Source organism: Pongo pygmaeus, chromosome 11 (genome assembly GCF_028885625.2).
Source record: "Pongo pygmaeus isolate AG05252 chromosome 11, NHGRI_mPonPyg2-v2.0_pri, whole genome shotgun sequence".
In the NCBI taxonomy this organism is placed as follows: Eukaryota; Metazoa; Chordata; class Mammalia; order Primates; family Hominidae; genus Pongo; species Pongo pygmaeus.
Window position 1 is genome coordinate 63639753 of NC_072384.2, and position 24383 is coordinate 63664135.

Consider the following 24383-nt stretch of genomic DNA (forward strand, 5'->3'; position numbering starts at 1 on the left):
CTGAAGTTTGGCCTGTTCCTTCCCACCTTTTAACTTTTTGATTCTTGTTTAACATTACACAGACCATGATTATAAATTATAATATTTTCCATTGCGTAGGGCACACTTTAATGGTTGTAGAGGTGGTGCTTATTGCAAACTTTGCTGAACTTTTGAACTGTTTTAGCCATTTGGTCAAACTTTGCCAATATTACAAGTTTCTACTTTTGAAAATACTTTTATAGTCTTCATTGTAACTTGATAGTTCAATGATGTTGAACTCTGGATGCTAAATAATATTTGAGGCCTCAATATTTTTTTACCAAATAGATGAGTGGTTTTTCTTTTAACTTATAATAATGGGCTGTTCAACCTCAAAATATAATCCCCTTGGAAGAGTTATATTGACTTTTTTATGGTCTACCACAACATATCTATATTTAATTCTAGGATGCAGCTATTTCTATTGGGCATGTAACAAAATAAAGAAGAAAAGTATTGCCCTAGATTAACTTTTAACGTATTATAATTGTTGAAGTTCTTTTTTTTTTTTTTTTTACTTTAAGTTCTAGGGTACATGTGCACAACGTGCAGGTTTGTTACATATGTATACATGTGCCATGTTGGTGTGCTGCACCCGTTAACTCTAATCACTTCATCTGATGTTGGGAAGATGTTGTGGGCGGAGAAAAGAAAGTGAACGAAAACTGGAAAAGAAAGAAACAATAAAATAAAATTCTCCATTAACCTAAGACAAAAAAATGAAAAGAGAAAAAAAGGAACAGAAAGAACATAAATGGATACTTTCCATAAGCGTAACTGAATTTCTGGTCTTCCGAAATTCAGCTGAAGCTACTGAAAGAAGAAAAGAAACTTTTGACTCTCTTTCTCTCTAACCTCCCAGGTTTAAATTTTGGACACATGTTAAATAATGGAAGTTCCTAGAAAAGGTTACTTTTGATTCACAACGTGGGCAGGAAAGTGCTGGGTAGAGAAGGGTGTGGTCCTTGGGTAGGGCTTCACCCCAGGGTATATGCTCATAGACTAGGTGAGAATAGGCATTTCTGTTTTCCTGCCTAAATGCTGCATTTCCCAAGACCACCCTGGCCTGCCACTCCCGCATCGTGTGCCTGTAAAAACCCCGAGACCCTAGTGGTCTAGCTGGACGTGGAGAGGAACGCTGCGGCGTAAGGACACGCCAACAGATGCTGGCAGGCCAGCAGGCCATTAACTGGCAGAACGACGCGAAGTTTGGCCAGGGCTGTCGGAAGAGAGCCCGGGCCACTGAACAGCCTACCTCCAGGGGAAAACCATTTCCCTTTTGTCTCCCCGATTTGTTGAGACCTGCTTCCACCAATAAAAGCTTGTACTCATTCTCCAAGCCCACGTGTACCAAGGCAAGAAACCCCGGGATACTGAAAGCCGTCTGTGCTTGCGATAAGGCAGGGGGTCTTTTTGAGCTGAGTAGCACAAGCTGCCTACAGAGGGCTAAACTAAAACAGCACCCTGTAACACACGGCCAGTGGGGCTTGAGGAACTGTAAATTCACCCCAGACCCTGTCATAGTGTGGAGCCCCGTAACCTGCCCATCTGCATGCTGCCCTAGAGGTTTGAGCAGCGGGGCACCGAAGAAGTGAGCCAACTCCATCGCACACCCTGCGAGGGGGACAAGGGAACTTTTCCCCTTTCACTTTCAGAGCCAGGCAGAGGAGAGGCTTTAATAGCTGCTCTTCATAGGAATCAACAACAATAAAAAGTAACTACACGTGACTCCCGACATGCCAGAACAAGAATATCATGCAGCTGTTTGAATGCATTGCCATGGGTAAAGTGATGCCCAGGAGGACGATGAATTGGTATGTTTCCGAGATGGGCTGTAAGGCAGTGGCGATGACATGGTCTACGAGCAAGTGCTGTTATGCCAGCTCTAAGATTTGAATATTCTCATTTGGAACGGACTTGTTTCAGGCTTGCCAATTAGTAACATAGTAGCACGATGATAAAGGCAAGCTTTTGGGAGCTAGGCAGACATGAGCTTCATTCTGTCACCACCAATTATTGCTCATGTAACCTTTTACAAGTAATTAAAACAATTCGAACCTGTTTATTCGCTAAATTGGGAAAAAAGTACTTAGCTCACAGTACCTTTGTGAGTATTATACTCAAGTATGATAATGTGTGTAAAGTAATCGCTATGTAATAGGTTTTCAATAATGATTCATGCATTTATTCGACCCACTCCCACTCCCCTGCACTGTGTTTAAGTGTAACTACTCGAGGGTAACTATCTACATGGTAGTTAAGAGTAGGGTCTACAGACAGATCACCTGGATTCAAATCCTGGCTCTGCTTAATTAGCTCATCATTAAAACAGGGGGCAATAAGAGTACCTTATCTGTAGAGACATTATGATGAACACATGGGCTGATATGTATAAAGTGCTTAGAAGAGTGGCAAATAGCAGGATGTAAATGTTTGCTATTCCTATTATTTAATTGGGTTATTGGTGCTCTGTTAATTCACAAATACTCTCACAACCATTTGGCTTTATGTTCCTTTTTCTTATTGAAATTCAAATCATTCTCCTTTCTGTTTTATTCACAAGTATGACTTTGTTTTCAGCAGCTTCCTTTTGTAGAAAACCTGTTTGGAAGAGGTATTGTGGCAAAGGAAGACTCAGACTCATGAACAAAGAAGCACGCAGTAACACATTCTTTTGGACTGATAAATCCTGGGAAGGGCAAAGCTGGTTCCTAAAGTGGCTGAGGTCCTAAAATAAGGTGTGTGTACAGGAGGAATCAAACCAAAAGTCAAAACTTTGTATCTGTTGTCTTCATCTATTAACCAGGGAAAAGAATATCAATCTCACAGGGTTGTTATTTAAAAATAGATAAATAAAATATTTTTTGTTAAATAAATGCAAACTCTTCAGCTTCTGTGTTCTGCTTGGTAGCCCCCGTCTCTCATCATGTACCCTATAATAATGTTTAGGTCAATGATGGACTGCATATATGACAGCGGTCCCATAAGATGATAATATCATATTTTTACTCTATGTTTTCTATGTTTAGATATGTTTGGATACACAAATACTTCTCATTGTGTTGTAATTGCCTACAGTATTTAGTACAGTAACGCACTGTAAAGGATTGTAGCTTAGGAACAATAGGCAATGCCATGTAGCCTAGGTGTGTAGTAGGCTACAACACTGGGTTTTGTGTATGTAAGTATGCTCTAGCATGTTCATACAATGACAAAATTGCCGAACGAAGCATTTCTCAGAACATAACCTCATTGTCAAGTGATACATGAATGTTATTTCCCTTAAAACAGCAGTCTCCAACCTTTTTGGCACCAGGGGCCAATTTCGTGGAAGACAATTTTTCCCACTGATGGGGGAGTAGTTGAGGGATAGTTTAGGGATGAAACTGTTCCACCTCGTATCATCAGGCATTATTTAGAGTATCATAAGGCTTGGGCAACCTAGATCCCTCACATGCACAGTTCACAGAAGGGTTCACACTTCTATGAGAATCTAACTCTGCCACTGCTCTGACAGGAGGCGGAACTCAGGCGGTAATGCTCATTTGCCCACCACTCACCTCCTGCTGTGCGGCCCAGTCCTACCAGGCCATAGACCAGTACCAATCTATAGCCTGGAGTTTGGGGACCCCTGCTTTAAGGAATTGGCTCATCCGCCTGTGGGGACTGACAAGTCCAAGTCCATAAGGCAAGCCAGCAGTGTGGAAACTCAAGCAGGAGTTAAAGTTGCAGTCTTCAGGCAGAATTCCTTCCTCTCCAGGAAATCTTGATATTTGTTCCAGGCCTTCAACTGATTTCTGATTGGATGAAGCCCACCTACATTACAGAGAGTAATCTCCTTTACTTAGAGTCAATTTGAAGACAACAAATGTTAACCACATCTCCAAAATACCTTCACAGCAACACCTAGATTAGTGTTTGGTTAAATAACTGGGTACTATAACCTAGCCTAGCAAAGATGACATAAAACTAATCATCATGGCACTCTCAATGGACTCTTTTCAAGTGGAATCTAAGTTTTCCATGAGAACTGTGGTTCATTTGCTTAGCTAATAGTTATTGTTACCTATGAGAGGCATCATTAAGGCACGGGCTCTAGGGCTGGATTGACATTGTCCAAATCCCGGCTTTACCACTTAGTTGGGATATGACCCTGAACATGTTACTTAAACTCTTTATAGCTCAGTTTTCCCAACTGTAAAATGGGGATAATAATAATATCTATCTCATATTATTGCTAAATCAGCTAATATTTATAGGGTACTTTGATTAGTGCCTGTTACATAATAAATGCTCCTATTAAAAATTGTTAATAGTGCTGTCTAGACTTTGAGGGCATAGGACCACTAGGAGCAAAATAAAGTAAGAATGACCAGTTGTGATACAAAATGCTACAATAGAGATGTCAAAAAATTATATGGGATTGAAGGAAACAGCAGTTAATTCTGCTTGGGTACTAGTAATGGGAATGGTCGCTAACAGTGTCTGTATACGTAAGCAGAAGATTATAGAAATGGCAACGTATGGGTGAAATTTGTATGTTTTGAGATTCTTATGAAATTTCTAAAACTTGATAAACTTTCTCAACATTTATGCAAGATACATGTGAAGACATAGTTAAAATTTTCTATCTGTTAGAGCACATTGAAGACAAAAATTGTGTTTCCTCTTTCAGATCATATATTGATCCAAAATGATGCTCACTGCTATTTACGTGAAATGTAACTATTCTTTTTATACCAGAAAATAAATGATATAGCAGTCCTGCCACCAATCATAGGAGGGGAAATATTAGTGGGATGCAGATGCCCATTCCAAATTACTTAAGCCAGAGTTTCAAATCATGCAAATGTCTGCCCTTAGGGACACATTCTGGTCACCCACTGAACTCATCCAAGTGGTCCTGAAGCCAGTCTTAAAACTGCCTGTTATTTTGCACATTGTCTTTGTTTATAAGGACCACCAGTTCGAAGTACCTATCAATTTATTGAGTTATTTGTTTACCGTCAATTTTCCTTTCTATATTGAAAGCACCATAATGACAGTAGCAGTCATAGTGCTGGGCTCATAGTAGGCAATAAGTTCTTATTTAATTAAATAAATACATTCACGTTTTCCAAAAGAGTCTTTATAGTAAAAAGTTTATCTACTTGTCATAGACTAATATTTATTGAGTTATAAGTGAAGTAAATCATTTTTAAAGGACAAATTTTCTTGAATTTGTGAGATTATCTCTGTTGGACACCAGAAGTCTAAAAATACTAGTTTAAATCTAAAGCCTTATTCTAAGCAAATACCTTTCACTTTATTACTTGGCAAGTGTGTGTGCTCAAATTATCGTAGAAATAAAAATACAACATTTAGAAATTTTCATGAGCTGTCCCAAAATATGTCCTTAGATCTCTGGTGGTTCCCAGACATCAGTTTGGGAAATGCTAGTGTAGGCATTTCTGAGTTCATACTGGTAATGATGCAAAGGGAGGGATATTTTATTCATATTCTAAAGCACATATAACAGGGACTAGAGGTTGATCCAACCCTTTAATATTTTTGGCAGAGGCTGAAAAAGTGGAGTAAAGTGAGCTTAGTTTGCCTGAGGTTAAGTGACTTACATGATTAAATAACTTGAGAAAAGCGTCTTTATTAAACAGGCAGTCATCATCCCATCTTTATCATTATTTTATAATCATTATTGGAAACAACATTTGACCAAATAATCACTGCTTTAAAAAATTGTCCTCATCTCATTGATATGAAAGGTAACTTGATACTTTCAATTTTATAATAGCAGGGGAACAGCAACAAACATTAGCCAATCTAGTAAAGCAATAGCAGGAAAACATCTCAGATAAAATTGAAATGTAATTTCAGTCATTTCTGAAAGGTCTAATGAAAGCACTTTAATAATGCCAACAAAATGTATAGTTTACTTAAATGATGGATCTTTATTTTAAAGAAATTAAAGTCACCTACCTTTTAAATATTTGAATGTGTATAGAAGATCTTGAAGCAAATTCATATTTATGTAAATTAAAAGACAGGTTTCCAGACCAGAAACACAACTTATAGGAACAAATAGGCAGAGGGAAAAATCTGGATACTTTTTTAAATAGACTCTATTGGAACAAATAAATACTGAAAAGATAATTTTCCTTTCTAATTTTAAGAAACCCAATAACCTTTGCATTGTTTTCATTGCTATTATGTGTCTTAAAGGCTCAAAATATCCTGTTTTACAGAACATAAAAATTTTACAGGAAGAGGAAATGCAGGAAATAAAGTAAAAATATAATAGCAGTAATAATTAAGAGAATTAAATCTTTATATTTGTTTAAGTGCTCTGTGAACAGCTTTACTACTCCCTATGACAACACCAAGAATATAGAGAAGGAAGCTGATATCCAGCTGGTTTCTTAGCCAATGTGCCATCCATATTTATTTATTCAAATATTTGTGGATTGCTTAGTTTTTTCCAGATATTACAAGGTAAACTGAGGTTTGCAACGATGAATAAGATAACGTCTTTGCCTTTTGGAGGGAGTGGAAAAATCACTCATCCATAATTTCAAAGGAAAAAGTTATAAATGACATTATACAGGTAAAACCAAAATTCTGGGGAAAGTTCTGGGGAGTAGGCTAAGGAAATCATATAAGGCTTCATGAAGGAAGAGGAGTACATGATCTGAACTTTGAATGGTGAGTCCAACTTAGACCTTGGTGAAGGGCATATCAAGCATAAAGCTATTGAAGAAAGGATAATATATGAAAAGGAGAAAATTTAGTAGGGTTAGAGTATTGGTTTCACACCAGAAAGCAGAATCCTATTGAAACCATAACTTGAAGCTTATGCGTTTTAATCTAGTACCTCTTTAAACTACCACACCATGAAGTTATCTAATGCTGTATTAAAAAAATCACAAACTTAGTGAATTATAATAATAGCCATTTATTTTTTTAAGTTCACTATCCTCGGGTTGGCAATATAGACTTGGCTCAGAAGGTGGTTCTTCTGGTTTGGGCCAACCTGCAGCAATTAGTCTGTGCTTCCTCAGGAATCTGCAGTCAGCCAGCAGGTCAATTAAAGGCTGCTTAGTCTAGGATGGCCCCAGCATGGGTGCAGCTTTCTACTCCAAGTGTCTCTCATTCTCCAACAGGCTAACCCAGGATATTCACATGAGAGCTGGACAAAGATTTAAGACAGCCAATGGAAGTAGGCTCTCACTTCCATCACATTCTCTTGGCCAAAGTAAATTCAAGAGGTGGAGAAATAGAATTAACTTCTTGATGGGAGGAGCTGCAAATCCACATCACACAGCATGTAGAAACTGAAAGAATAAAAATTTGGGACCATCTGCAATCGGTCTACCACATATGCAGATAAAAAGAAAAGTTACTTTAAAATTTTTATAAACAGTAAATTTTTCTAAGCTAGATGCTAGAGACTTTAATCCTCAGCAAGAATAGGCATTCATAAACATATAAAGGCAAATGCATACAACCAGTCTAGACTCTCATTCTCAGAAAATTGGACACTGCTTCTCTCTGCTTTATTTTACAGCTAATTTTTATCTAGCCATTGCCAGAAGCTGTAAAGGACTGGGCAGAGCATTTTGTTTCCCTTCTTCAATTCAGTGTCTTTTAACTTATCAACTGCCATTACAATAAAGGAACATCAATTAATGCTAAATTACAAAGAGATTCTTGTGGGATTGCCTATTACAGCTGCCTTGATGCCAGAACCATTCAAAGTGATGAATGTTTTACAGCGAATACCAAATACTCATAATTATTTTGCCATTTACTGAACGTGTTGCCAATCTACCTTTGATTCTAAAGAAACCGCACATCTTTATCCACGTGAAAATAAAATCTTGTGCTCATGAGATCTACACAAAGGCCCTTTTATGTAGGTCAAAAGGATGCTTCCCCCATGCCCATTTAATATGTTTTCTCTGAAGTTCTCTATGTTGCCCTTAGGGCCATCCACATACTGGTGATAAGCATGTAACTTGCATAGCAAACTCTCTTCCTCTCAACCTCACATCACAGTATTCAGAGTTCAGTATGTCCCATAATAAATGGTATATTTTCGTATGCTCTACACATACTTCCAAGGTATTGCTTTGTGAATAGAGCCCTACAATATAGACACAGTTTACCAGGAACTTAGCATTTAAACGACTTTCATCTTGACAATGACTGACATGTCTCGCTGAGAATATTATATATTTAGAAGATTTTTTTGAAGGCTCTGTACTTAAGAATCATGTCTCATCATATTCAGTGAACTTCTGAACTGAGTCTTAAATGTTTAAAGAAGGGTCACAAAGCCACTCTGCTACAAAAGTCTGCAACTTGCACCCAACTCATATCACACAAGTAATTCATGCATAGAATATTTTTTTCAAAGTTTTCTTTCGATTAAAAAAACCCTTCTACTTTTAGCTTTGAATATTTATTACTGAGATGAGAACTTGGGCTGAAATCAAACTAAGTAGAAGACAAACTCTAGGGAGGGAAAGTACATCACATTCTTCATAAACTTTGTAAGGATTTCTTCAACACCCGCTTCTCCATTTATACAACAGATCAAGGAAGGCTAGAATCCAATTTCAAATCAAATAACCCCCATATCGATGTGCAAGATAGTTGACAGTGCACTCTCATCAACTCTGTGCTTTTCTGGTGGGTAATGTGCACAGTGTAACTTAGAGTAGCCATTTGGCAGAAAACTGCTCTAGTCAAATTGAAATAGCCTTTCGAGCCTTGGTTAGAATGGAGAGCCATAATGTATGCTTGTCATTTGATGAAAAATAGTGTGCTTAAATTAAAGGGAAAAAAATCCTGTCGTCCAGATCCAAGCCTGCACAATGACACAGGTGTCAAGATCTTATTTAAAAGTGTTAAGGTACAGTACTGCTCAGCAGCACAATTTGTAGAGAAACATGGGATCATGTGCTGGGGCCTGAAGATTTGCTGCCTGATACCAGCCATAGGTAGTGAAAAAATATGTTTCTTCCAGATAATTACTTGCTGCTCAAGGAAAGTGGCATTTCTAAATTGATACTTCAATGCAGCATAAACAGATTATGTTGCACAGGAAGACATGGGCTAGTTTTTGTCATGTGATTAGACTTGGAATCATTCAATGCCACCTAAAACTAATTTTGTTTTATGCTTACAAAGCAATATCACTTCTCCAGAATTAAGAAAATGTCCACTTATATGGATATAATGAACGATTTAGCCCTCAGATGGCAAAATAAAAAGGTTTTTTTTTTTTTAATTTTGACTGTTTAAAGGGATTCTATGAATATTCATGCTAGATAAAGCTGTATAAACATCTAGAAATAAAAGCAATTCCATGGTATTTGATGAAGAAATAATAATTTACTTTCCAGGTACCATGCTAAAAGATTTGTATGTATCTTGTTTAATTCTTAAAAGTCCCTCATTAATTACATAATATTATTTTTCTCATTTTATAAGGGAGAAAATTAAGATGAAAGAGGTTAAGTGACTTCTATAAGGTCCTATAACTAGTAAGTTGTGAAGCTAGACTCCAAACTCAGGTACTCTGGATTGGAAACCTGTGTTATATAACGTTATACACTTCAAATGTACACAAGTAGAATTATTAATAAATATGTTACAAGCTTATTATCTATGAAAATAAGCAAAAATATTATAAGCAAAAAATACTAGAAAAGATAACATTTTTTCCCACTCTCATCCTAATACCTTTGTTTAGTAAAAACTAATATACAACCATGCTAAATACTGCAAATTTGCAGTTTAAAAGAGACCCTTGCCTTCAGAGCCATAGACAACTGCCGTATATATAACAGATTTATATATATATATATACACTCACATATACATATATATACACATATACATATATATAAACAAACCAATAAAAACTTGAAAGGTGGAGTAAAATATGTAAGTATACTTTCAGCAGCATGGAATGAAAAATGTGATACTATCTTATTCAATATTGAAGAAACACAATTCTGCACTCACCACCATTTCCCTTTCAGCAAAAGTTAAACTAATGGATCTTTTATTTTATATTGCGAACTTTCCAATCTCGGGTGTTGTTTGAGGTGGGTGGAAGGCTGGAGTTTACTCAAGTTGCCAGGTGCTTAGAGCCCAACAGAGTAAGGGAGTTGGCGGTCTCAACATTCAATAAGTAGTGTGTCACTTAATGCCTCTGTTTTGGTAAGCTTTCTTGATTTCAGATGTGCTTAATCTAGTTTTACATTAATTTGGGAGAAGTGCTCACTACCTCAAGAATGATTAGAAGAGCTTAACTCTTTCTTATACAGACTTCACAAAATATTCCTATTTCACTTTAATTCCTATCATGTGAGGTCCCTGATATTTTCAATTTCTAATCATACCCATGATTGTGCTTTGCAAATTTGCTTGCTTTTTAGCTTTCTGCTCTGCAAGCAGTTAATTTTCAGTTTTTTCCAAACTATCAAGTCAATTATGGTTCATTCACCTTGTTCTAGTTTCCAAATTGTGTTGACTTCCTTTACAGACAAAAGAATGTTCTGCTGTCTTCTCTGCCATGACATTATCTTCATAGATTTTGCCTTATATATATTTTTAAATTGATCGATCAAACAACCAAACAAACAAATTTTCCTGGCATGTTAGTGAAGTTTTGGAGGGACGAGAAGTAAATATATATTCAGTAAGTGAGTATGCATTTTTCTCTAGGAATTTCCTAGAAATGATATCAAAGATGATTCATCGTAGACAAAGATGTCAAATATCAGAGAAAAATTATGCCTTTAACTTGAATCAATCCCTTTGGCTAATAATGTCTCATTCAATGAGGCATCAGATTATTAATACAACAGATTTTCAAAATCAACCTTTCTAAATATTTCGCAATACCTCTTCTTCCTTTTATCTGACTTTTATCCCATTTCTTCAAAATGTAGTTGCCACTCTGTGCCTAACTTCTTTCAGTTCTTCAAAGCTTAAGTGAATTTCTTATAATTTTTCTAGCACTCACCAGTTAAACTGCTCAAACTCCACACCTATTCTCAGGCATTATTTTATGCATCCTCTGAACATTTGACATCTTCTGCCATGTCTCTTTGGAAGTCTTTTCTTCTTGTTTTCAATGACACTCTATTCCTAGCTCTTATCACTGCATTTCTGCTTCTCAAAGCTCTGCAATTTGCTGTCTACTTTTCTGCCACTCACTTCCTAAATTAAACAAAAATCTTCGTCACTCTAATATCAATTAGTTATTAGATTAAATATTAGGCCCTCTCATACCAATTTTATACTGTAGTCTAAATTACAATCTCTAAGCAGGTTCCTTCCAAACCCTTTTCCTTAATGCCTTGGCTCACTACTTCCTTATGCTCTAGATTACTTTATCTTGCTAAATCCAACCTTGCAAATTTACCTGTGCATCATTATCTGTTTTAGATCTGGTTGGTGTACAATGGCCTCAGTATCATATTTGGCAGTTGGTGCTGGCTATGAGAGGTGTGGATTGAGGTGAGTGGGCCATGTATTACCAGCAAGATTGCACAGGTTTGTTTACAAAGTCATGGTCTCAGAATTCTCAGGAGGAACAAGAGAGGATATATCCCAAAGCATTAACACTTTTCAATTCTCTGCTTGTGTTGTTTGCTATTTGTCTTCCTAGTCAAAGAAAGTTAAGTGGCCAAACTTGGAGTTTACATCAGAAGAGACTAATCAAAGACCTGGATACAGGAAAGCACAAGCACACTGGAGATCATTACGGCAACAGTCTGCACCACTGTACAGTATTTCTTCTTATGCTTAATATTGTGCCATCTTCCTAATCTCTCCACATATGAAACTTCCATATATTTTACCTCCTCCAAAGCATACCCTGAGCTTTTCCACTCCCAGTCTTAGTTCATGGACTCCCAGAGGTTTGTTTTAAAGATGCAGTTTCCAGTGTCTCACTCACATCTTTCAATCCATAATCTCAAACCTAGAACTCAGAAATAGACAATTTTGACTAGGTCCATAGAATATTCTCATGCGCGATATAGTTTGAGACCAGGAAAACTTTAAAAATATAATCTATGCATAATATTTTTAACAACTTTGAAACTCAGAGATCTTTAGGCGATCTGTTGATGTTCCTCAGGGAATGCATAAATCTCTTAAGACAGCAAACATTGTGAATGTGGGTATAAAGATCTTTTCAGTGTCCCTCATTTGCATCTGGCCTAGCCCGACTCATCTGTATTGCCATTCCTCAGTTGGCTTCTCAGGCTCAGTCATCCACCAAAGCTTATCTGTTTACAAGTTTAGAACAATGTTGCAGAGAACTCTAGCTTTATTAGATTCCTTACCTCATGTCTTCTTCCTTGCCCTTCCTGCTTTAGTACTCAATCACAAAACCGTCTTAAATTTACAAAGGAATTGAAGTTGCAAAGTGCTTCTATGTGTATTAACTCATTTGATTCTCAAAAACCTCTTTGTAAAGAATTAAAGTGATTATATGTACAGATACTCCTTGACTTATGATGGGGTTACATCCTGATAAACCCATCATAAGTTGAAAATATTAAGTCAAAAATGCATTTAATACACCTAACCCACTGAACAGCATAGCTCAGCCTAATCTACCTTAAACATGCTCAGAAAAATTACATTAGCCTACAGTGGGGCAAAATCATCTAACACAAAGCCTATTTTATAATAAAGTGTTGAATATACTATAAAATTTGTTAAATACTGTACCGAATGTAAAAAATCTGAATGATTTTATGGGTACTTGAAGTATAGTTTCCACTGAATGCATATTGATTTTGCATCAAGGTAAAGTCAAAAATTCTTAAGTGGAACTGCTGTAATTTGTGGAATATCTGCATTCTATTTTATAAAGCAAGAAACTTAAAGCTTTGTAACCAGTTGGCAATAGAGTCAAAAAAAACTCAAGTCTCTTGACTTTGTTAGCACATGACTGCTAAACCCTATGGTCAGGCTTGAGTCTTTAAAATTTGTACCTATCTCAAAAGTTTTTATTTTTCAAATATGGGAAAACACTGGAGTGAAATTAAAATTACAACATTAACACTTAGCTTTTTGTTCTAAATTTGAGATAGTCCACTTTGAGAAATGTATGCTGAAATTTATCGTCTACTGTAAAGGATAGTTGATAATAGAAGTTTCAAAGCAAAGCAATTGCTGCACAGAAAAAATGCATTAAAACTTATGATATTAAACGTATGGAAAGGGCTGGGTGTTTCTGAGGTTTGAAAGTGTCTCTGTTCTGACACTACTTCTGTTCTGTTTACAAAGAAAAGAACAAAATAATTGCCTACAAGTGGAACTTGCTGAACTGTATCCAAAAGCGTATGAAGCATGCTATGAATCTACATCAACTGTACAAACAATTCAAAAGGATGGTTTTTTACCCAAAGGGCTGCATGTTAGGCTACTAGTAAAGCTTAGTCAAGCAGGCAGCAAGTGGATTTGTTGGTCTCTCATTAGCGCAACTACACTCTTCTTCTTGTCTTGGGATAACAATATGCGAAATTCCACTGGAAACCATGTTTCTATAAACTTTGAAAAAAAGATATAGATTGGCATTTCTAGGGCTGTTTACAGTGAGGAATTATATATTCGACAAATGAAAAATCACAGAAAGTCACGTAGGAGGATAAGCACCTGGTAGCTCTACTCAAACACTCCAATATCAGCTAAAAAGAAAAAACCTGAGCATACATGCTAAAGGAGTTTCAGTATGCACTGATTTGTCTACGATACTGTGATGTTAAATCTGTGATCTTAGAAATAGTACTTGGATCTTAACATCAACAAATATTTCATGAATTGTTGAGAAATAAATAGATGAGATAGAGACAAAATTTACTTCATATAGTAATTAAATACAGGGGTCAACGATGTCTTGAACTATACTCTAGGGCATGCCACCAGTGGTGACTTTTATGTGCTGAAGACTCTGGCACACAGGCTATATCTGATCCAGAAAGGCATTGCATTTTCACTGTGTTCAGGAGTTTTCCTTTTAAAAACAATAATTCTGGCAATATAGGGCCTCTATTTCCTCTGTGGTGAAGAGTAAGTGCTTCAGTTTGCCGGAATTCCCCACCCAGCCTGCTTCTCTCGTTTAAGTTTGCCGAGCTCCTATGTCTTATTCATACTTTTTTTTATCTTTGACTTAAGATAGTTAGAGATCCAAGTGCCCTAGCATTTTTTTTCCTTTCACCCATATAACCCAGTTGGTAAAAGATTGTTACAAAGATTGATTTGAAAATAAGAATGTGTATGTATAATGATTAAGTTACAAGATATCAATCATTATGTTGGAAATTAAGGCAAAGACTGGACAAAAACTTACAAAAGAATGGTTAAATACAATATGAGATATCCATAAAATAAAATACAACACAGCCTTAAAATGATTTTTTCAAAGGAACATTTGTTGACAGGAAAAGTTATTCTTGAAATACTGTTGAATGAAAGGCTACCAAGAACACGTGGGGTTTCGATAGTATGCTGGAGTCAACGCATACTCACACATAGGAACTAGTTGTGCACATCTCGTCTCCTTCTTCAGTGACTTTACATTGACAGCTTTAAATCAACTGTGGTGAGTGTATTTACACCACAGAAATTGCCAAATGTTTCAAATCAGGCTTCATTTTACTTCTTTTTCTGGAGAGTTTGTCATTAAACATTTACTAGTACACCACTGGGCATTATCAAATATATATATATAATATATATACTATATAATATATATACTATATAATATATATACTATATAATATATATATTATATATGTAATATATATATTATATATATATACACATTCACACACATATATATGTATTTTTTAAAAGTTAGGAAGATATATATGAACACAAGAAAAGGGTGAAGGCAGAACACCCTTCTCTAAAATATTAATAGTGGTTGTTTGTAAGGGTGGAGTTATGTTTTCTTTTTCTGCTATTTGCTTGTCTTTTCTAGGTTTTCTTCAACAAATGCATGTCTTTTGTAATTTTGTAAAGTAATGCAATATGTTTAAATAACAAGTACTCCTTTTATAGCAAACTTACTAAAAGGCAACTATTTACCCAGTAGTTATTTCTACATTTATAAATTTGTCAAATTCTGTCATACCCTTGAAAACGCCTAAGATTTATCTAGGAATTAAAAAATCACAATCCACTTTCACCTATTGCTCTGAAAATTTTCAGTAACACCTAAAATTCAATGGATCAGCTGTAAGGAGGGAAAGGCTACCGAGGATAAAGAGAACATTCTTCTCTCAACAGTTCTCAGGGCTCTGAGAGAGTCTGGTTTTGGAAAAAAGGCCTAACTCTAATAATCAGAATGGTTTTAGATAATCTGGAAGTGCTGGAATTGGCCTGGTTTCAAGGTTTTTGGAATGTATCAGACCAGCAACACTGGCACTACCAGGTGGACAAAGGCAGTCAGGATAGAACAGGCATAAGCATTTGCATTATTTTAGTAAGGTTTGTGATGGCTTCCTGCTTGATTACTTCTGACATCAGTATAGAGTTGGAGTCTAGCATGTCCTCTGCTAGACCTGGACTTGATAACTCAGTGTATGTTGTGTATTAACTATATGCCCAAGTTCCTATATCTAAATGCAAATTTGTTAGAATTTTCCTTATATAGTTCTTTTTTTCTTCTTCTTCTTCTTTTTTTTTTTAAGACAGAGTTTTACTCTTGTTGCCCAGGCTAGAGTGCAATGGCACCATCTCAGCTCTTCGCAGCCACTGCCTCCCAGGTTCAAGCGATTCTCCTGCCTCAGCCTCCCAAGTAGCTGGGATTACAGGCATGCGCTACCACGCCTGGCTAATTTTCTACTTTTAGTAGAGACAGGGTTTCTCTGGTCAGGCTGGTCTTGAACTCCTGACCTGAGGTGATCCACCCGCCTCAGCCTCCCAAAGTGCTGGGATTACAGGCGTGAGCCGCCGAGCCTGGCTATATAGTTCTTAAATACAAATATATTGGGGCGAGGAAAAGTGATCACAGGTGCCCTGAAAACCTTTTAAAAATGCCTTTAAAGTAACATATCCAGTTAAAAAATTTCGAAAGTTTTGTGTGCTAATGTGTGTGTGTCTGTGTGTGTAAATCTTTCTCTATTGCTAGAAGTATGTAGAAGTAGAGAAAAACTGGTAATAGTTTTAAGCAAGGTGAAAAACATGACATCTTTATTTAGAATCTTGATACTATAAGCCTTTTTTTCCCCTGTTGGGTAAGAACTCTTACATTTTTGAATTTTTACTTTCACTAATCTAAATTCAACCTTCAGAGAATCAGCCTTAAATTTGTATCCCTGAAATGCTCTCTAGTGGCTGGCATGGGAGTTCACAGTCCTGTGCACTAGTGGTTCTTAAATAACCTCAGGGAATTCTTGTTTGTTTGCTTGGTTCTTACCGTTTGGCTAAAATTTCTTATAGAAATTACTTTATCTTTCTGTATTCCCTATTTGGTTTTCATTGACTGTGCTGCTTTTTGCCTCTTGTCATAATTATCCGTAATGTTGAGTCAATTTTGAAAGTAAGCTCAGCCTTGCCCTAGAGGTGGCAGAATTTCTGTGGTGGGTAAGTGAAATGATTGCTCCATATAACTTTATAAAGTGTAAAGACCTCTGAGATGAAAGGAGCTATATAAATGTAAGGCTGTCATTTTAAATTGCCATTACCGTTTGAAATTCTCAAGAGAAGCATTACTGAAATCTGGCGTATGCACCATATTAGATTGCTTAATATCATTAAAGCATGTGCAGCAAATGAAAATACCAATTTCCTCTCATATGTAGCTCATGTTTAAATGCATATCTAAAACTAGCATGTTTCGCAGATCGTTCTAGCATTTTAATACTCACTGAAGGGAGCAGGAGCTAACAAAATATGAAGACAATGATGTTTCTCTTGCCTGGTGATTGCTTGTTTGTGTAGGTTTGCATGTGAAAACAGAAACAGATTTGAGACACTAAATGAAAGGAGACATATACCAGAGAAGGTTTGATACGACCAGCAGAGAAGCATGGACAGAAACATATAAAACATATCATTATGTGATTTATGTTTAGCTTTGACAGTAAGGAACCCCCAAACATACATTTACAACAGCAGAAAGGCATTGAAAGAACAGAAAAATTACTGACAGTGAAAATGACCTGCTCTCTAACATGAGACAAGCTGTTCTGGTCTCCGTTTGCAAGTTTGTTTTAGGAAAGGCGAATGCTCCGTATTATTGGAACCAAGAACAACCTAGCAAGACTGAAATGCCAAGAAATAAGCAAGTGAGAGCGAGGCATCAGTGGCAAATTGGAATCTAAGGCCTTTTGTGCTTGTTAAATGGTGGAATGATTATAATTGGAAAAAGTGATGTGCATTAGTTCTGAGTGAATGTACAAGAAATGACAAGCGTGTAACTTAATGATTACTTCACAACCCTCACGACTGCCTTCTAGTCTCGCACCGAAGAGTTCAGCCCTACAGCAGAGAAAGCCACATGCTTTCTCCTCCTATTCATGAGTATTCTCCACAGGTCACATGGAAATAACCCTGAAGTGATAAGTCTTGGTTTAGGAAGTCTGTTGCTTAAACTAATGTAAGTCGTTGTGACAAAGAATGGCGGGATATATTTTTTCTTTTCCTTGCAAACCATTACAATCACTGGCAAGCAAATGGGCGGGACCTTGTTTTAAAGGAAATAGTATATGTTTACTCTCCCAGGGGAAGGAAGTATGTAAAAAAGTTTTCTGAGAATCAAATCTAATATTCAGATGAGTGAGAGTGTATCATCTTTCTCTTCTCTTCATACTAGGTCTATGCAGTATGATTTCATAATAGCTTCAGAAATACATTTTTACTTTCTCTGAATGAGAAAATCTGGACTGACTGGAAACATTCATTTGATGAAATAACTCATGAAATGTTGGGATCCTTCGGCTCTTACTACTGTAAACTTTTTAAAAAGTAATTTTGCAGAGATTGTCAGTAGGAAGGGAGGTTGACTACAAAGAAGCAGGAAAGGGATTGAGGGGGTGATGATGAAACCGTTCTGTATCATAATTGTGGTGGTGGCTACACAACTCTTTATGTGTTCGTCAAAATCATGGAACTGAATATCACAAAGAGTGAATTTTACTGTATGACAGTTAAAAAGTGAAAAGGTGAAAAAAATAATTTTCAAAATATCTTTACATTGAGAAATATTGTTGCAATTTTTACAACCTGAAGCACAAATAATAACAACATAAATGTTAATAATAGAGTCAATCAAATTATTCACTTTGATTTTTATATGAAAGTGTTAACATGCAGTTTCTGTTTCATTTTTTCTTGAGGACTGGTTCTGAAATTTGCATCTTAGTAAGCTTGCCTGGATGACATTTTCCTAAAACGCAAACAAAGTCTACTGGTAGTTATAAACACAGCTTAGAGACTGGGATAAATTTGAGAAAAACATTACTTACCAGAGGAAAATATTATATAAGTGACAGATGTATAAAATTCTTTCACATGTCATGTAAAGGTTGAGGGTTATTCAAGAGTTGTACTTAGAGCTTGTGTACGTTAGGGGTACCTCACAAATACTTACATTGAAGTACCTTCATTTGTCACTAGATGGTGTGTGTTGTGACACAGTCAAATCAGGAATGCTTCATTGAGGCCTACTTTGGATCTAGTCTAGCAAGGAATCCCAAACTAAAACCCAGGAAAGTCATAGTCATATTGTACTCTCCTTAATTAAAGTTACATATACCTATATATTTTTACAAACATATCTACAACAATATATCATCTCTAAAATGCTTTGCAAACATTTTGAAAAGATGTTCTCTTCTATTACTTTGAAAGCCTCAATAATGTTCTGTGTTGCAAAGTTTCACAAGAAAGTTCTTTATTATCTTTTTTTGGAATGTAATCTTCATTTAGATATATGATTTACTGTGGAAGGGTTTAATAAGAGAGCTTTTTTTTTAACATCTATTAGTAGGATGGAGCAAAGATAGTTACAATGAAGAATATATTATCAAGACCACCGTGCAGGTAATATCCTGCATACTGAGTCTAATCACCCATTTAAGTTAAAGTAAGAGTTGTTAAGAATATAGAGAATTGCATTCTAATGATTAGCGATGAGAATCACCTAGATAATGAAATTAGTATTGAGAAACATATTTTTAGGCAGAATGATTATCCTGGGAGATTGATTAAAAGGATAATTGAAGAACAACGTAACCTTTTTCATAGTTAACAGGTTGAACTTGTTTAAGGTAATTTATCATAATAGTGTAGCTATGCCAAATCACAAAAGGACTGACCACTGTTGGAAAAGATGTTTACTATATATTAGTCCAGGTAAGTTGTCATACCAATGAAATATCTCCAATAAAAAGGTGGAGAATAATACGTTTAGCTGAACAATATCTCAAACTATCTCAATACCTTTCTAGAAGCAGCTGAAATGTAAAAGTAGTTTGCAATGTATAAAAAGAGGGTTGCTAACAAAGAATCATAATTTAATGTCTCAGTCTTTTAGTAGCAACAGAAGAAGCTGCTGGTTCAATCTTCTTGGACTATTAACGAGGACTGCATGATAATAATTTCCTTTCTTGCATATAAAACAAAAATCTAGTTCTCACTTTTTATCAGTTTTATAAATGGGTTGACAGAGGAATTAATTAACTAATTAAAACTGGAACATAACAAATGGCAAGGCTTCCTTTGCAAAAATTTGCATTGGCCTTATACCTTTTCTCACCAAGCTTCTTGCCACTTTTAATTTCAGACAATTAAATTGCTATAATTTCTATGTTTCTTTTTACATTTCTGGTTTTGAAATTAACATATAGTAAAATTGACATTTTTCTTTAAATTAATACTTTTTTTTAACTTTTAAGTTCAGGGGTACATGTGCAGGATGTGCAGTTTTGTTACATAGGTAAATGTGCCATGGGGGTTGGTTGTGCAGATTATTTTATCACCCAGGAATTAGAGAATTTATTAGGCAGAAATGGGTTACATGATTACAAGGAGAAGTCCCACAATAGGCCATCTGCAAGCTGGGGAAAGAGCGAAGCCAGTCGTGACTCAGTCCAAGTCTGACAGCCTCAAAATCAGGAAAGCTGATAGTGCAGCTTTCCATCTGTGGCAAGGGCCTAAGAATCCCCAGTAAATCAATGTTGCAAATCCCAGAGTCCAAAGACTGAAGAAGAGCCTGGAGTCTGAGGTCCAATGGCCCATATGGGAAATGGTATTTTCCCCATTCCACTTTTTCTGATCAAGAGGTTTGAATGAATATAGGTATATTTCTTTACATTTTGCCAATTTCTCTGCAGATATCCTGTACAGCAGGAGTCCCCAACCCCCAGGCCGCAGACTGATATGGGTCCATGACCTGTTAGGAATCAGGCTGCACAGTGGGAGGTGAGCCCTGAGTCAGCAAGCATTACCACCTGAGTTCTGCCCCTGTCAGACCAGCAACAGCATTAGATTCTCAGAAGAGTGCAAACCCTATTGTGAACTGCACATGAGAGGGATTTAGATTACACACTCTTCATGAGAATCTAACTAATGCCTGATGATCCAAGGTGGAACAGTTTTATTCTGAAGCCATCCACTCCCCGAACCTCCAATCCATGGAAAAATTGTCTTCCATGAAACTTGTCCCTTGTGCCAAAAAGGTAGAGGACCACTTCTCTACAGATAACCTCCTATCCAGCTACGATTAATTAGACAAGGTGTGGGCTCCTGACACAGGGCCATCATATAACCTTACTCCTTAGGGTAGAATTAATTGGCTCAGAGATAAAACTCTAAAGAATGCTGGGCTATCATAGGCTTTTGTAAGGTTTTGTTTTATGGTTTTGTTCAAATAAGGATCAGGCAAGTATATTCAGTTCTTGTCTCCCAGTGAAACTATGTAGCCTTAAAGGACTGGACATGTCCTCTCACATATGGAAGAAATAGTACAGTAGGAGGAAAAAGAAAGTCAAATAATGTGTACTGGGATCAAAAGATTCCTAATACCACTTGTCCCTATGTGTTGGCGGCTACCTATTGGTTTAAATGTGTAAACTCATATGTGTCCCTTTTGCATAGGTGAATTTTCTTTGGCTTTCAGTCACTTGCATCAAAAAGGAATAGAAATAATATTTAGAATCTTGTTTTGTGTTGTTTCTAAGACAGCAAGAAGCTCTCTATTAAATGATGCAGTGAAAGAGTAATAAAAGACTAATAAGAGTACAACTACACTTATTGTAAATATTTATCTTGTATGCTTTCATTTTATTGTATTGTACGTACAATACAGTATTATTATATCCCATTATATATATTATATTTTGCCTATTTCTGTAAAGCCTTAAGTTTGTATTCTTAATGATGTTTATTAAGCACATAAGCTCCAAGAAGGTAAAACATGAAAATGCTAAAATTACTCTTTATAGTGGCTATTCATACTCTTGAGGATGCTTATTGTTTGAGAAAACATTGTGGAGAACAGCAAAGTTTCAATTCTTAGTCTAACAAATATTTACTATGTACCTACTATGTGCCAGACAGGTGTTAAGCAACATAGAAAAGATTATTGCATTAGGGAAATTATAAGCATGTTCTATAAGACAATAAATGAGTAAGCAATAAATAAACTAGATTATTTCCAATGTTACTAAGTGCTATGAAGGCCAGATATGACAGAGACCTAATGTGACAGAGAGTAACGGAAATGGAAGAGTTTTGGACTGGAAAGTGAGGAAAGGCTTCTTTGAGAAGGAGAAAGGCAGACAGAAAATGGAATGGTGAGAAGGAGCTAGTCTTTGGCAGAGCATTCCGGATCCCGAAGCTGTAATGAACTTGGTATTCTGGGGAAACAGAAAGCTAGAGAGGCTGAATTATACTAAAGGAGGAGGAGTGTGATACAACTTAATAATACTATAGCTGGTCCCTGGACTAATAGAGGAGAGAAACTAAGAAGAAATTTGAGAAATAAGAATGCCCCTGAGCACTCCTAAAAAGATTCTTTGATTAAATGAATCTGAGACCGATAGAGAATAGAAAAAAATCATTCTTAGTTATGTGTTTTCATCTTCCTATAGTTGGGATTGTCTTCCAATTACAAAATTAGCAGCTGTTTGTCAAAAGCTTTATCTGCTTGGAAACATTTTATAAACACCTCCCAATGTTCTTTACATCACCTAAATTGCCCTCAAATATCCTCAACATCATGTAAAACATGATGTTATTCTGTACTTCTTTGCCACAACTTGCTAGAGTCCTGATAGAGACAGAGCCCTAAACTCTAAGAATGTCAAGGTGGAAGGGAAGCTTGATCAGCTGATCTTGTGTTTGTCAATGAGGGGCATGCATCAGAATCCCTTATGGAACCTTTTAAGATTATGCAACTGAGCTCCACTTTCTAAGACTATGATTCAGACAACCTAGGCATGAGATCTAGTAGTGTATATAGCAATTAAAGAGTTTTAAAGCTAGAAGTGTTACATATTCCTAATTGAGAGACTTATTTTTCAGTAAAAAAAAAAGAGCAACCAGAGTTAGAACCAGAACTTTTACCTCCTGATTTTGAAGTTTTCATCACTTTCCCCCCAAATTGTACATTTTAGTCTTTCAAACATAGCCTGTATTGAATAGTTACAAAAAATGGACTTATGGCCCAAAGATTCCCACTTTAATTTTCTTTAGCATCTTTGGATCATGCAATTTTAGAGTTAGAAATCTTTGCAACATCAGTTATCAGTTCAGGCAGTCAAAGAGAAGAAAGGAAGAAAAAGGACTTGAGTAGTCCAAATAGATGAAATTATTTCCCATGGTAATGCAGGTTTCCCTTAGGCCTACTCTAGGCTTTTGACCACTTTTGTAACTTTTCATAATGACCCAGTGTAGAGAAAAACACGACATATATTTGACTAGTATGGAAACATTTGTGGATTGAGGAAGTGGAGAAGAAATGGTGTTTACCCTTCAACAAAACTTAATTATAATTATGCTTATTAGTTAATGTGCATAATGCCATTCTTCTTTTACCTAGACAGGGACTAAACATTAATTTTTTTCTGAATGAATAATTCTCACCTTGTGTCTGAATATTTAAAGTGACTTAAAATATAGAGGGTTTTCTATGCTGGACCAAATTTCCTAGTCTCTTTTTGGCTGTCAGTTGTCCCTGCCTCTGAGAAATGAAGTATAAAAGCAGCTAAGAGTCTGCTCATTCCTCTGAAGCCAGAGGTAGAAGCTATTTGGAAGACATTTTGTTTCATCTCTTTTTAAACTTCTTTAAAAATATTTCTAGAGAGGGTAGCTAATAATAAGATAGGTAGGTGGACGCCAGGGAGTTAACTAAAATGTTCAGAATAGCACTGAGTACAATCACATTTAAAAATAGAGAGAACAAGCCAGGAACAAAACCCCACTAACTCAGTATATCTAGTTCAGATGTGGCTAATGTCCCTATTTAGCATCTTCAAGTTGCTCACATTTTCCTCACCAAAGTAAGAATGCGTCTCTAGCACTGTGGAGCCTGCCAAGTCCAAGAACATGGGAATGTGAATTATCAAACAAGCTGGGGATGAAAGGTGCTGAAATCATCTTTTTAGAATATTGCCAAAAAGCAGCTTGAGTTTTTAGGGTGCTAATTGCTGAAATATGTTTTAACTTCCGAACTCATTCTAAGCTTGTGACCCACTAACCAAAAAGTAAGAAGGATGTTGTCAAAAAAAAAAAACAATTTTAAAGCACAGCAATAAGGGGGAGCAGGGTAAGGAAGTCCTCCTGGAAAGCCACTTTATACCAAAAGAAGTGTATTTTATATGTGCCATATGGCTACACAATTATAATTGATCACCACAGTAATTCAGTCCTTTACTGATTTTCTCAGCCTATGTCTTTTCCGAACAGGGATAGGTTAGCCACGATCTTGAAAGTGAGGCAATTTGACAGCCAATTTGAATTCACTGTTCTTCTTATTACTGTATCTCTTATTTAACTTTTCTCAAAAGTTACATATGCCTGTTACCTCATTTCAACTTCACAATAATTTATTAGAGCAAGTAAATGTCTCTGTTTTTCTGCAGATGGAACTGAGGCACACAGAGCTGGAATAAGTTGCCTTAAAAATAATATCTCTCGTTAGGGGCAGAATCTGAGCTGAACTGGAATGTCTTGCCTCACTGTCAGACTATTTCAATCCACTCCACTGTCACTAGCCTTAAAGGTTCCAGGAATATATTACAAAAAGAACTTGGAGAAGTTTATTTTGATTTTTGAAAGGAAGCTCCAGCTAAATGATATTTCTGAAGTAGTTTATTAGACAGCTC